Below are 15,284 nucleotides of genomic sequence, written 5' to 3'. Positions count from 1 at the left end.
GAAACCCATCCTCAACATCTCCACTAACCTTCCAATAACACAACCTGCAGAAACCAATACTCAGCATCTTCACTCACCTCCCAATATCACAACCTGCAGAAACCCATCCTCTGCATCTTCACTCACCTTCCAATAACACAACCTGCAGAAACCCATCCTCAGCATCTTCACTCACCTTCCAATAACACAAACTGCAGAAACCAATCCGCAGCATCTCCACTGACCTCCCAATAACACAACCGGCAGAAACTCATCCTTAGCATCTTCACTCACCTCCCAATAACACAACCTGCAGAAACCCATCCTCAGCATCTTCACTCACCTCCCAGTAACTCAACCTGCAGAAACCCATCCTCAGCATCTTCACTCACCTTCCAATAACACAACTTGCAGAAACCCATCCTCAGCATCTCCACTCACCTCCCAATAACACAACCTGCAGAAACCCATCCTAAGCATCTCCACTCACCTCCCAATAACACAACCTGCAGAAACCCATCCTCAGCATCTCCACTCACCACCCAATAACACAACCTGCAGAAACCCATCCTCAGCATCTCCACTCACCTCCCAATAACACAACCTGCAGAAACCCATCCTCAACATCTCCACTAACCTTCCAATAACACAACCTGCAGAAACCCATCCTCAGCATCTTCACTCACCTCCGAATAACACAACCTGCAGAAACACATCCCCAGCATCTCCACTCAGCTCCCAATAGCACTAGCGGCAGAAACCCATCCTCAGACTCTCCACTGACCTCCCAATAACACAACCTGCAGAAACCCATCCTCAGCATCTTCACTCACCTTCCAAAAACACAACCTGCAGAAACCCATCCTCAGCATATTCACTCACCTTCCAATAACACAACCTGCAGAAACCCTTCCTCAGCATCTCCACTCACCTCCCAATAACACAACCTGCAGAAAGCCATCCTCAGCATCTCCATCTCCTTCCAATAACATAACCTGCAGAAACCCATTCTCAGAATCTCCACTCACCTCCTAATAACACAACCTGCAGAAATACATTCTCAGCATTTCCACTCACCTCCCAATATCACAACCTGCAGAAACCCATCCACAGCATCTTCCCTAACCTTCCAATAACACAACATGCAGAAACACATTCTCAGCATTTTCACTCATCTCCCAATAACACAACCTGCAGAAACCCATCCTCAGCATCTTCACAAATCTTCCAATAACACAACCTGCAGAAACCCATCCTCAGCATCTCCACTCACCTTCCAACAACGCAACCTGCAGAAACCCATCGTCAGCATCTCCACTCACCTCCCAATAACACAACCTGCAGAAACCCATCCTCAGCATCTCCACTCACCTTCCAATAACACAACCTGCAGAAACCCATCCTCAGCATCTCTACTCACCTCCCAATAACACAATCTGCAGAAACCCATCCTTAGCATCTTCACTCACCTCCCAATAACACAACCTGCAGAAACCCATCCTCAGCATCTTCACTCACCTTCCAATAACACAAACTGCAGAAACCCATCCTCAGCATCTCCACTCACCTCCCAATAACACAACCTGCAGAAACCCATCCTCAGCATCTCCACTCACCACCCAATAACACAACCTGCAGAAACCCATCCTCAGCATCTCCACTCACCTCCCAATTACACAACCTGCAGAAACCCATCCTCAACATCTCCACTAACCTTCCAATAACACAACCTGCAGAAACCAATACTCAGCATCTTCACTCACCTCCCAATATCACAACCTGCAGAAACCCATCCTCTGCATCTTCACTCACCTTCCAATAACACAACCTGCAGAAACCCATCCTCAGCATCTTCACTCACCTTCCAATAACACAAACTGCAGAAACCAATCCGCAGCATCTCCACTGACCTCCCAATAACACAACCGGCAGAAACCCATCCTTAGCATCTTCACTCACCTCCCAATAACACAACCTGCAGAAACCCATCCTCAGCATCTTCACTCACCTTCCAATAACACAAACTGCAGAAACCATTCCGCTGCATCTCCACTCACCTTCCAATAACACAACCTGCAGAAACCCATCCTCAGCATCTCCTCTATCCTCCCAATAACACAACCTGCATAAACCCATTCTCAGCATCTTCACTCACCTTCCTTTAACACAAACTGCAGAAACCCATCCTCAGCATCTCCTCTCACCTCCCAATAACACAACCTGCATAAACCCATTCTCAGCATCTTCACTCACCTTCCAATAACATAACCTGCAGAAACCCATCCTCAGCATCTTCACTCACCTCACAATAACACAACCTGCAGAAACCCATCCTCAGCATCTCCACTCACCTCCCAATAACACAACCTGCAGAAACCCATGCTCAGCATCTCCACTCACCTCCCAATAACACAACCTGCAGAAACCCTCCTCAGCATCTTCACTCACCTCCCAATAACACAACCTGCAGAAACCCATACTCAGCATCTTCACTCACCTTCCAATAACACAACCTGCAGAAACCCATCCTCTGCATCTTCACTCACCTTCCAATAACACAACCTGCAGAAACCCATCCTCAGCATCTTCACTCACCTTCCAATAACACAAACTGCAGAAACCAATCCGCAGCATCTCCACTCACCTCCCAATAACACAACCGGCAGAAACTCATCCTCAGCATCTTCACTCACCTCCCAATAACACAACCTGCAGAAACCCATCCTCAGCATCTTCACTCACCTCCCAGTAACTCAACCTGCAGTAACCCATCCTCAGCATCTTCACTCACCTTCCAATAACACAACCTGCAGAAACCCATCCTCAGCATCTCCACTCACCTCCCAATAACACAACCTGCAGAAAGCCATCCTCAGCATCTTCACTAACCTTCCAATAACACAAACTGCAGAAACTCATCCTCAGCATCTCCACTCACCTCCCAATAACACAACCTGAAGAAACCCATCCTCAGCATCTTCACTCACCTCCCAATAACACAACCTGCAGAAACCCATCCTCAGCATCTTCACTCACCTCCCAATAACACAACCTGATGAAACCCATCCTAAGCATCTTCACTAACCTCCCAATACCACAATCTGCAGAAACCCATCCTCAGCATCTCCACTCACCTTCCAATAACACAACCTGCAGAAACCTATCCTCAGCATCTTCCCTCGCCTTCCAATAACACAACCTGCAGAAACCCATCCTCAGCATCTCCAATCACCTCCAAATAACACAACCTGCAGAAATCCATCCTCAGCATCTCCACTCACCTTCCAATAACACAACCTGCAGAAACCCATCCTCAGCATCTTCACTCACCTTCCAATAACACAACCTGCAGAAACCCATCCTCAGCATCTTCACTCACCTTCCAATAACACAACCTGCAGAAACCCATCCTCAGCATCTCCACTCACCTCCTAATAACACAACCTGCAGAAACCCATCCTCAGCATCTCCACTCACCTCCCAATAACACAACCTGCAGAAACCCATCCTCAGCATCTCCACTCACCTCCCAATAACACAACCTGCAGAAACCCATTCTCAGCATTTCCACTCACCTCCCAATAACACAACCTGCAGTAACCCATCCTCAGCAACTCCACTCACCTCCCAATATCACAACCTGCAGAAACCCATCCTCAGCACCTTCCCTAACCTTCCAATAACACAACCTGCAGAAACCCATTCTCAGCATTTTCACTCACCTCCCAATAACACAACCTGCAGTAACCAATTCTCAGCATTTCCACTCACCTCCGAATATCACAACCTGCAGTAACCCATCCTCAGCAACTCCACTCACCTCCCAATATCACAACCTGCAGAAACCCATCCTCAGCACCTTCCCTAACCTTCCAATAACACAACCTGCAGAAACCCATTCTCAGCATTTTCACTCACCTCCCAATAACACAACCTGCAGTAACCAATTCTCAGCATTTCCACTCATCTTCCAATAACACAACCAGAAGAAACCCGTCCTCAGCATCTCCACTCACCTCCCAATATCACAACCTGCAGAAACCCATCGTCAGCATCTCCACTCACCTCCCAATAACACAACCTGCAGAAACCCATCCTCAGCATCTTCACTCACCTCCCAATAACACAACCTGCAGAAACCCATTCTCAGCATCTTCACTCACCTTCCAATAACACAAACTGCAGAAACCAATCCGCAGCATTTCCACTCACCTTCCAATAACACAACCTGCAGAAACCCATCCTCAGCATCTCCTCTATCCTCCCAATAACACAACCTGCATAAACCCATTCTCAGCATCTTCACTCACCTTCCTTTAACACAAACTGCAGAAACCCATCCTCAGCATCTCCTCTCACCTCCCAATAACACAACCTGCAAAAACCCATTCTCAGCATCTTCACTCACCTTCCAATAACACAACCTGCAGAAACCCATCCTCAGCAACTCCACTCTCCTCCCAATAACATAACCTGCAGAAACCCATCCTCAGCATCTTTACTCACCTCACAATAACACAACCTGCAGAAACCCATCCTCAGCATCTCCAATCACCTCCCAATAACACAACCTGCAGAAATCCATCCTCAGCATCTCCACTCACCTTCCAATAACACAACCTGCAGAAACCCATCCTCAGCATCTTCACTCACCTTCCAATAACACAACCTGCAGAAACCCATCCTCAGCATCTTCACTCACCTTCCAATAACACAACCTGCAGAAACCCATCCTCAGCATCTCCACTCACCTCCGAATAACACAACCTGCAGAAACCCATCCTCAGCATCTCCACTCACCTCCCAATAACACAACCTGCAGAAACCCATCCTCAGCATCTCCACTCACCTCCCAATAACACAACCTGCAGAAACCCATTCTCAGCATTTCCACTCACCTCCCAATAACACAACCTGCAGTAACCCATCCTCAGCAACTCCACTCACCTCCCAATATCACAACCTGCAGAAACCCATCCTCAGCACCTTCCCTAACCTTCCAATAACACAACCTGCAGAAACCCATTCTCAGCATTTTCACTCACCTCCCAATAACACAACCTGCAGTAACCAATTCTCAGCATTTCCACTCATCTTCCAATAACACAACCAGAAGAAACCCGTCCTCAGCATCTCCACTCACCTCCCAATATCACAACCTGCAGAAACCCATCGTCAGCATCTCCACTCACCTCCCAATAACACAACCTGCAGAAACCCATCCTCAGCATCTTCACTCACCTCCCAATAACACAACCTGCAGAAACCCATTCTCAGCATCTTCACTCACCTTCCAATAACACAAACTGCAGAAACCAATCCGCAGCATCTCCACTCACCTTCCAATAACACAACCTGCAGAAACCCATCCTCAGCATCTCCTCTATCCTCCCAATAACACAACCTGCATAAACCCATTCTCAGCATCTACACTCACCTTCATTTAACACAAACTGCAGAAACCCATCCTCAGCATCTCCTCTCACCTCCCAATAACACAACCTGCATAAACCCATTCTCAGCATCTTCACTCACCTTCCAATAACACAACCTGCAGAAACCCATCCTCAGCAACTCCACTCTCCTCCCAATAACATAACCTGCAGAAACCCATCCTCAGCATCTTCACTCACCTCACAATAACACAACCTGCAGAAACCCATCCTCAGCATCTCCACTCACCTCCCAATAACACAACCTGCAGAAACCCATGCTCAGCATCTCCACTCACCTCCCAATAACACAACCTGCAGAAACCCATCCTCAGCATCTTCACTCACCTCCCAATAACACAAGCTGCAGAAACACATTCTCAGCATCTCCACTCACCTCCCAATAACACAACCTGCAGAAACACATTCTCAGCATCTCCACTCACCTTCCAATAACACAACCTGCAGAAACCCATCTTCAGCATCTTCACTCACCTTCCAATAACACAACCTGCAGAAACCCATCCTCAGCATCTCCACTCAGCTCCCAATAACACAACCTGCAGAAAGCCATCCTCAGCATCTCCATCTCCTTCCAATAACACAAACTGCAGAAACCCATCCTCAGCATCTCCACTCACCTCCCAATAACACATTCTGCAGAAACACATCCTCAGCAACTCCACTCACCTCCCAATAACACAACCTGCAGAAACCCATCCTCAGCATCTCCACTCTGCTCCCAATAACACAACCTGCAGAAACCCATCCTCAGCATCTCCACTCACCTCCCAATAACACATCCTGCAGAAACACATCCTCAGCATCTCCACTCACATCCCAATAACACAACCTGCAGAAACCCATCCTCAGCATCTCCACTCACCTCCCAATAACACATCCTGCAGAAACACATCCTCAGCATCTCCACTCACCTCCCAATTACACAACCTGCAGAACCCCATTCTCAGCATCTCCACTCAACTCCCAATAACACAAACTGCAGGAACCAATCCGCAGCATCTCCACTCACCTCCCAATAACACAACCTGCAGAAACCCATCCTCAGCATCTCCACTCACCTTGCAATAACACAACCTGCAGAAACCTATCCTCAGCATCTTCACTAACCTTCCAATAACACAACCTGCAGAAACCCATCCTCAGCATCTCCAATCACCTCCCAATAACACAACCTGCAGAAATCCATCCTCAGCATCTCCACTCACCTTCCAATAACACAACTTGCAGAAACCCATCCTCAGCATATCCAGTCACCTTCCAGTAACACAACCTGTAGAATTCCATCCTCAGCATCTCCACTCACCGTCCAATAACACAACCTGCTGAAACCCATCCTCAGCGTCTTCACTCACCTCCCAATAACACAACCTGCAGAAACCCATCCTCAGCATTTCCACTCACCTCCCAATAACACAACCTGCAGAAACCCATCCTCAGCATCTCCACTCACCTCCCAATAACACAACCTGCAGAAACCCATCCTCAGCATCTCCACTCACCTTCCAATAACACTTGCAGAAACCCTTCCTCAGCATCTCCACTCACCTTCCAGTAACACAACCTGGAGAAACCCATCCTCAGCATTTCCACTCACCTCCCAATAACACAACCTGCAGAAACCCATTCTCAGCATCTCCACTCACCTCCCAATAACACAACCTGCAGAAACCCATCCTCAGCATCTCCACTCACCTTCCAATAACACAACCTGCAGAAACCCAACCCCAGCATCATCACTCACCTCCCAATAACACAACCTGCAGAAACCCATCCTCAGCATCCCCACTCACCTCCCAATAACACAACCTGCAGAAACCCATCCTCAGCATCTCCACTCACCTCCCAAGAACACAACCTGCAGAAACCCATCCTCAGCATCGTCACTCACCTCCCACTAACACAATCTGCAGAAACCCATCCTCAGCATAATCACTAACCTTCCAATAATACAACCTGTAGAAACCCATCCTCAGCATCTTCACTCACCTCCCAATAACACAACCTGCAGAAACTCATCCTCAGCATCTTCACTCACCTCCCAATAACAAAACCTGCAGAAACCCATCCTCAGCATCTTCACTACCCTTCCAATAACACAACCTGCAGAAACCCATCCTCAGCATCTCCACTCAACTCCCAATAGCAGAACCTGCAGAAACACATCCTCAGCATCTTCACTAACCTTTCAATAACACAATCTGCTGAAAACCATCCTCAGCATCTTCCCCAACCTTCCAACAACACAACCTGCAGAAACCCATCCTCAGCATCTCCACTCACCTCCCAATAACACAACCTGCAGAAACCCATCCTCAGCATCTCCACTCACCTCCCAAGAACACAACCTGCAGAAACCCATCCTCATCATCGTCACTCACCTCCCAATAACACAATCTGCAGAAACCCATCCTCAGCATCTCCACTCACCCCCAATAACACAACCTGAAGAAACCCATCCATAGCATCTCCACTCACCTCCCAATAACACAACCTGCAGAAACCCATCCTCAGCATCTCCACTCACCTTCCAATAACACAACCTGTAGAAACCCATCCTCAGCATCTCCACTCACCGTCCAATAGCACAACCTGCAGAAACCCATCCTCAGCATTTTCACTCACCTTCCAATAACACAACCTGTAGAAACCCATCCTCAGCATCTTCACTAACCTTCCAATAACACAACCTGTAGAAACCCATCCTCAGCATCTTCACTCACCTCCCAATAACACAACCTGCAGAAACCCATCCTCAACATCTTCACTCACCTCCCAATAACACAACCTGCAGAAACCCACCCTCAGCATCTTCACTACCCTTCCAATAACACAACCTGCAGAAACCCATCCTCAGCATCTCCACTCAACTCCCAATAGCAGAACCTGCAGAAACACATCCTCAGCATCTTCACGAACCTTCCAATAACACAATCTGCTGAAAACCATCCTCAGCATCTTCCCCAACCTTCCAACAACACAACCTGCAGAAACCCATCTTCAGCATCTCCACTCACCTCCCAATAACACAACCTGCAGAAACCCATCCTCAGCATCTCCACTCACCTCCCAATAACACAATCTGCATAAACTCATCCTCAACATCTCCACTCACCTCCCAATAACACAACCTGCAGAACCCCATCCTCAGCATCTTCCCTAACCTTCCAATAACACAACCTGCAGAAACGCATCCTCAGCATCTCCACTCACCTCCCAATAACACAATCTGCATAAACCCATCCTCAGCATCTCCACACCTCCCAATAACACAACCTGCAGAACCCCATCCTCAGCATCTTCCCTAACCTTCAAATAACACAACCAGCAGAAACGCATCCTCAGCACCTTCACTCACCTCCCAATAACACAACCTGCAGAAACCCATTCTCAGCATCTTCACTCACCTTCCTTTAACACAAACTGCAGAAACCCATCCTCAGCATCTCCTCTCACCTCCCAATAACACAACCTGCATAAACCCATTCTCTGCATCTTCACTCACCTTCCAATAACACAACCTGCAGAAACCCATCCTCAGCAACTCCACTCTTCTCCCAATAACATAACCTGCAGAAACCCATCCTCAGCATCTTCACTCACCTCACAATAACACAACCTGCAGAAACCCATCCTCAGCATCTCCACTCACCTCCCAATAACACAACCTGCAGAAACCCATGCTCAGCATCTCCACTCACCTCCCAATAACACAACCTGCAGAAACCCATCCTCAGCATCTTCACTCACCTCCCAATAACACAAGCTGCAGAAACACATTCTCAGCATCTCCACTCAACTCCCAATAACACAACCTGCAGAAACCCATCCTCAGCATCTCCACTCATCTCCCAATTACACAACCTGCAGAAACACATTCTCAGCATCTCCACTCACCTTCCAATAACACAACCTGCAGAAACCCATCCTCAGCATCTTCACTCACCTTCCAATAACACAACCTGCAGAAACCCATCCTCAGCATCTCCACTCAGCTCCCAAAAACACAACCTGCAGAAAGCCATCCTCAGCATCTCCATCTCCTTCTAATAACACAAACTGCAGAAACCCATCCTCAGCATCTCCACTCACCTCCCAATAACACATTCTGCAGAAACACATCCTCAGCAACTCCACTCACCTCCCAATAACACAACCTGCAGAAACCCATCCTCAGCATCTCCACTCACCTCCCAATAACACAACCTGCAGAAACCCATCCTCAGCATCTCCACTCACCTCCCAATAACACATCCTGCAGAAACACATCCTCAGCATCTCCACTCACATCCCAATAACACAACCTGCAGAAACCCATCCTCAGCATCTCCACTCACCTCCCAATTACACAACCTGCAGAAACCCATTCTCAGCATCTCCACTCACCTCCCAATAACACAAACTGCAGGAACCAATCCGCAGCATCTCCACTCACCTCCCAATAACACAACCTGCAGAAACCCATCCTCAGCATCTCCACTCACCTTGCAATAACACAACCTGCAGAAACCAACCTTAGCATCTTCACTAACCTTCCAATAACACAACCTGCAGAAACCCATCCTCAGCATCTCCAATCACCTCCCAATAACACAACCTGCAGAAATCCATCCTCAGCATCTCCACTCCCCTTGCAATAACACAACTTGCAGAAACCCGTCCTCAGCATCTCCACTCACCTTCCAGTAACACAACCTGGAGAAACCCATCCTCAGCATTTCCACTCACCTCCCAATAACACAACCTGCAGAAACCCATCCTCAGCATCTCCACTCACCTCCCAATAACACAACCTGCAGAAACCCATCCTCAGCATCTCCACTCACCTTCCAATAACACAACCTGCAGAAACCCAACCCCAGCATCTTCACTCACCTCCCAATGACACAACCTGCAGAAACCCATCCTCAGCATCCCCACTCACCTCCCAATAACACAACCTGCAGAAACCCATCCTCAGCATCTCCACTCACCTCCCAAGAACACAACCTGCAGAAACCCATCCTCAGCATCGTCACTCACCTCCCACTAACACAATCTGCAGAAACCCATCCTCAGCATAATCACTAACTTTCCAATAATACAACCTGTAGAAACCCATCCTCAGCATCTTCACTCACCTCCCAATAACACAACCTGCAGAAACCCATCCACAGCATCTTCACTCACCTCCCAATAACAAAACCTGCAGAAACCCATCCTCAGCATCTTCACTACCCTTCCAATAACACAGCCTGCAGAAACCCATCCTCAGCATCTCCACTCAACTCCCAATAGCAGAACCTGCAGAAACACATCCTCAGCATCTTCACTAACCTTTCAATAACACAATCTGCTGAAAACCATCCTCAGCATCTTCCCCAACCTTCCAACAACACAACCTGCAGAAACCCATCCTCAGCATCTCCACTCACCTCCCAATAACACAACCTGCAGAAACCCATCCTCAGCATCTTCACTCACCTTCCAATAACACAACCTGCAGAAACCCATCCTCAGCATCTCCACTCACCTCCCAATAACACAATCTGCATAAACTCATCCTCAGCATCTCCACTCACCTCCCAATAACACAACCTGCAGAACCCCATCCTCAGCATCTTCCCTAACCTTCCAATAACACAACCTGCAGAAACGCATCCTCAGCATCTTCCCTCACCTTCCAATAACACAACCTGCAGAAACCCATCCTCAGCATCTCCACTCACCTCCCAATAACATAACCTGCAGAAACTCATCAGCAGCATCTCCACTCACCTCCCAATAACACAACCTGCAGAAACCCATCCTCAGCATCTTCACTCACCTCCCAATAACACAACCTGAAGAAACCCATCTTAAGCATCTTCACTAACCTCCCAATACCAGAACCTGCAGAAACCCAACCTCAGCATCTCCACTCACCTTCCAATAACACAACCTGCAGAAACCCATCCTCAGCATCTCCAATCACCTCCCAATAACACAACCTGCAGAAATCCATCCTCAGCATCTCCACTCACCTTCCAATAACATAACCTGCAGAAACCCATCCTCAGCATCTTCACTCACCTTCCAATAACACAACCTGCAGAAACCCATCCTCAGCATCTTCACTCACCTTCCAATAACACAACCTGCAGAAACCCATCCTCAGCATCTTCACTAACCTTGCAATAACACAATTTGCAGAAACCCATCCTCAGCACCTCCACTCACCCCCCAATAACACAAACTGAAGAAACCCATCCTTAGCATCTCCACTCACCTTCCAGTAACACAACCTGTAGAATTCCATCCTCAGCATCTCCACTCACCGTCCAATAACACAACCTGCTGAAACCCATCCTCAGCGTCTTCACTCACCTCCCAATAACACAACCTGCAGAAACCCATCCTCAGCATTTCCACTCACCTCCCAATAACACAACCTTCAGAAACCCATCCTCAGCATCTCCACTCACCTTCCAATAAAACAAACTGCAGAAACCCATCCTCAGCATCTCCACTCACCTCCCAATAACACAACCTGCAGAAACCCATCCTCAGCATCTCCACTCACCTTCCAATAACACAACCTGCAGAAACCCAACCCCAGCATCTTCACTCACCTCCCAATAACACAACCTGCAGAAACCCATCCCCAGCATCACCACTCACCTCCCAATAACACAACCTGCAGAAACCCATCCTCAACATCTCCACTCACCTCCCAAGAACACAACCTGCAGAAACCCATCCTCAGAATCTTCACTACCCTTCCAATAACACAACCTTCAGAAACCCATCCTCAGCATCTCCACTCAACTCCCAATAGCAGAACCTGCAGAAACACATCCTCAGCATCTTCACTAACCTTCCAATAACACAATCTGCTGAAAACCATCCTCAGCATCTTCCCCAACCTTCCAACAACACAACCTTCAGAAACCCATCCTCAGCATCTCCACTCACCTCCCAATAACACAACCTGCAGAAACCCATCCTCAGCATCTTCACTCACCTTCCAATAACACAACCTGTAGAAACCCATCCTCAGCATCTCCACTCACCGTCCAATATCACAACCTGCAGAAACCCATCCTCAGCATTTTCACTCACCTTTCAATAACACAACCTGTAGAAACCCATCCTCAGCATCTTCACTAACCTTCCAATAACACAACCTGTAGAAACCCATCCTCAGCATCTTCACTCACCTCCCAATAACACAACCTGCAGAAACCCATCCTCAGCATCTCCACTCACCTTCCAATAACACAACCTGCAGAAACCCAACCCCAGCATCTTCACTCACCTCCCAATAACACAACCTGCAGAAACCAATCCCCAGCATCTCCACTCACCTCCCAATAACACAACCTGCAGAAACCCTTCCTCAGCATCTCCACTCACCTCCCAAGAACACAACCTGCAGAAACCCATCCTCATCATCGTCACTCACCGCCCAATAACACAATCTGCAGAAACCCATCCTCAGCATCTCCACTCACCCCCAATAACACAACCTGAAGAAACCCATCCATAGCATCTCCACTCACCTCCCAATAACACAACCTGCAGAAACACATCCTCAGCATCTCCACTCACCTTCCAATAACACAACCTGTAGAAACCCATCCTCAGCATCTCCACTCACCGTCCAATAGCACAACCTGCAGAAACCCATCCTCAGCATTTTCACTCACCTTCCAATAACACAACCTGTAGAAACCCATCCTCAGCATCTTCACTAACCTTCCAATAACACAACCTGTAGAAACCCATCCTCAGCATCTTCACTCACCTCCCAATAACACAACCTGCAGAAACCCATCCTCAGCATCTTCACTCACCTCCCAATAACACAACCTGCAGAAACCCATCCTCAGCATCTTCACTACCCTTCCAATAACACAACCTGCAGAAACCCATCCTCAGCATCTCCACTCAACTCCCAATAGCAGAACCTGCAGAAACACATCCTCAGCATCTTCACTAACCTTCCAATAACACAATCTGCTGAAAACCATCCTCAGCATCTTCCCCAACCTTCCAACAACACAACCTGCAGAAACCCATCCTCAGCATCTCCACTCACCTCCCAATAACACAACCTGCAGAAACCCATCCTCAGCATCTTCACTCACCTTCCAATAACACAACCTGCAGAAACCCATCCTCAGCATCTCCACTCACCTCCCAATAACACAATCTGCATAAACTCATCCTCAACATCTCCACTCACCTCCCAATAACACAACCTGCAGAACCCCATCCTCAGCATCTTCCCTAACCTTCCAATAACACAACCTGCAGAAACGCATCCTCAGCATCTCCACTCACCTCCCAATAACACAATCTGCATAAACCCATCCTCAGCATCTCCACACCTCCCAATAACACAACCTGCAGAACCCCATCCTCAGCATCTTCCCTAACCTTCAAATAACACAACCAGCAGAAACGCATCCTCAGCATCTTCACTCACCTCCCAATAACACAACCTGCAGAAACCCATCCTCAGCATCTCCACTCACCTCCCAATATCACAAACTGCAGAAACCCATCCTCAGCATCTTCACTCACCTCCCAATAACACAACCTGCATAAACCCATCCTCAGCATCTCCACTCACCTTCCAATAACACAACCTGCAGAACCCCATCCTCAGCATCTCCACTAACCTTCCAATAACACAACCTGCAGAAACCCATTGTCAGCATCTTCACTAACCTTCCAATAACACAACCTGCAGAACCCCATCCTCAGCATCTCCACTCACCTCCCAATAACACAACCTGCAGAAACCCATTCTCAGCCTCTTCACTCACCTCCCAATAACAGAATTGCAAAAGTAATGAAAAATAACTCATTTCCACATTCATTGAAAATGGACATGGGCTTGGTCTAATTTGATTGAGTGAGACTGTGGAGAATTTCAATCACTGAATGAGAATTCAGATAGTGGGATTCTGCCAGACTGGGAACCAATCTACACCAGTGAGCACAGGGATGAAAGGTGACTGGGATTGGGTGAGGGTTAGGTTAGTGAGATGCTCCCAGACTGGGATCCAATCTACAGCAATGAGCACAGGGATAATAGGCGACTGGGATTGGGTGTGGGTTAGGATATGGCAGCAGAGTTGGAGGTGAGCTGCGCTTCATGAAGATTTGTATCAGAAATTGTGTGACAGAATATCATTGGATTAGTCGAGTGTGGATTTAACAAAGACACAAATGATGATTTATTCTGCAGCTGAGATGAAGCAGAGGTGGCGATGGCAAGTGAGCAGGATTGGGAATGGAGAGAGTGTCTGGCTATAATAACTTTACTGTCAAAGGGAGAGCAGGGATTGTGAACAGCCTCCGATATTAACCAGAGAGCGAGTGGGGCCACTGGATAGGGAATGACCTCAGTGACTGGAATCGATGTTGATATTTACAGCTAAAGGCACAGAGCTTCAAGGTAAGGAAGTGTTATTCCCACTATTCCAGATGTTGGCCTGACCACACCTGGAGTATTGCACAGTCCTGGCCCCTGATTTGAGGAAAGATGTGGGGGCTTTAGAGGAAGTTCAGAGGAGGTTGACTAGATTGATCGCAGAGATGAGGGCTTTGTCTTATCAAGAGCGTTGTTAAGAAGGAGTAGAGATCCAATTGTGGTTTATCAGATGATAAAATGTGTGGGTGAAGTGGAAGTGGAGCGGATGCTTCCTCTTGTGGGGCGTTCTAGAACGAGAGGTCAGAATCTCAGGATAACAGGCAGCAAATGTGAATCAGAGCTGAGGAGAAACTACTTCTCCCAATGGGATGGGAACCTGTGGAATTCGCTATCCAGAGTGCGGGGCATGCTGGGACAGTGAGTACATTTAAGGAGCAGTTATATAGATT

Source organism: Scyliorhinus torazame, chromosome 23 (genome assembly GCF_047496885.1).
Source record: "Scyliorhinus torazame isolate Kashiwa2021f chromosome 23, sScyTor2.1, whole genome shotgun sequence".
NCBI lineage: Eukaryota > Metazoa > Chordata > Chondrichthyes > Carcharhiniformes > Scyliorhinidae > Scyliorhinus > Scyliorhinus torazame.
This window is presented reverse-complemented; position numbering follows the sequence as displayed.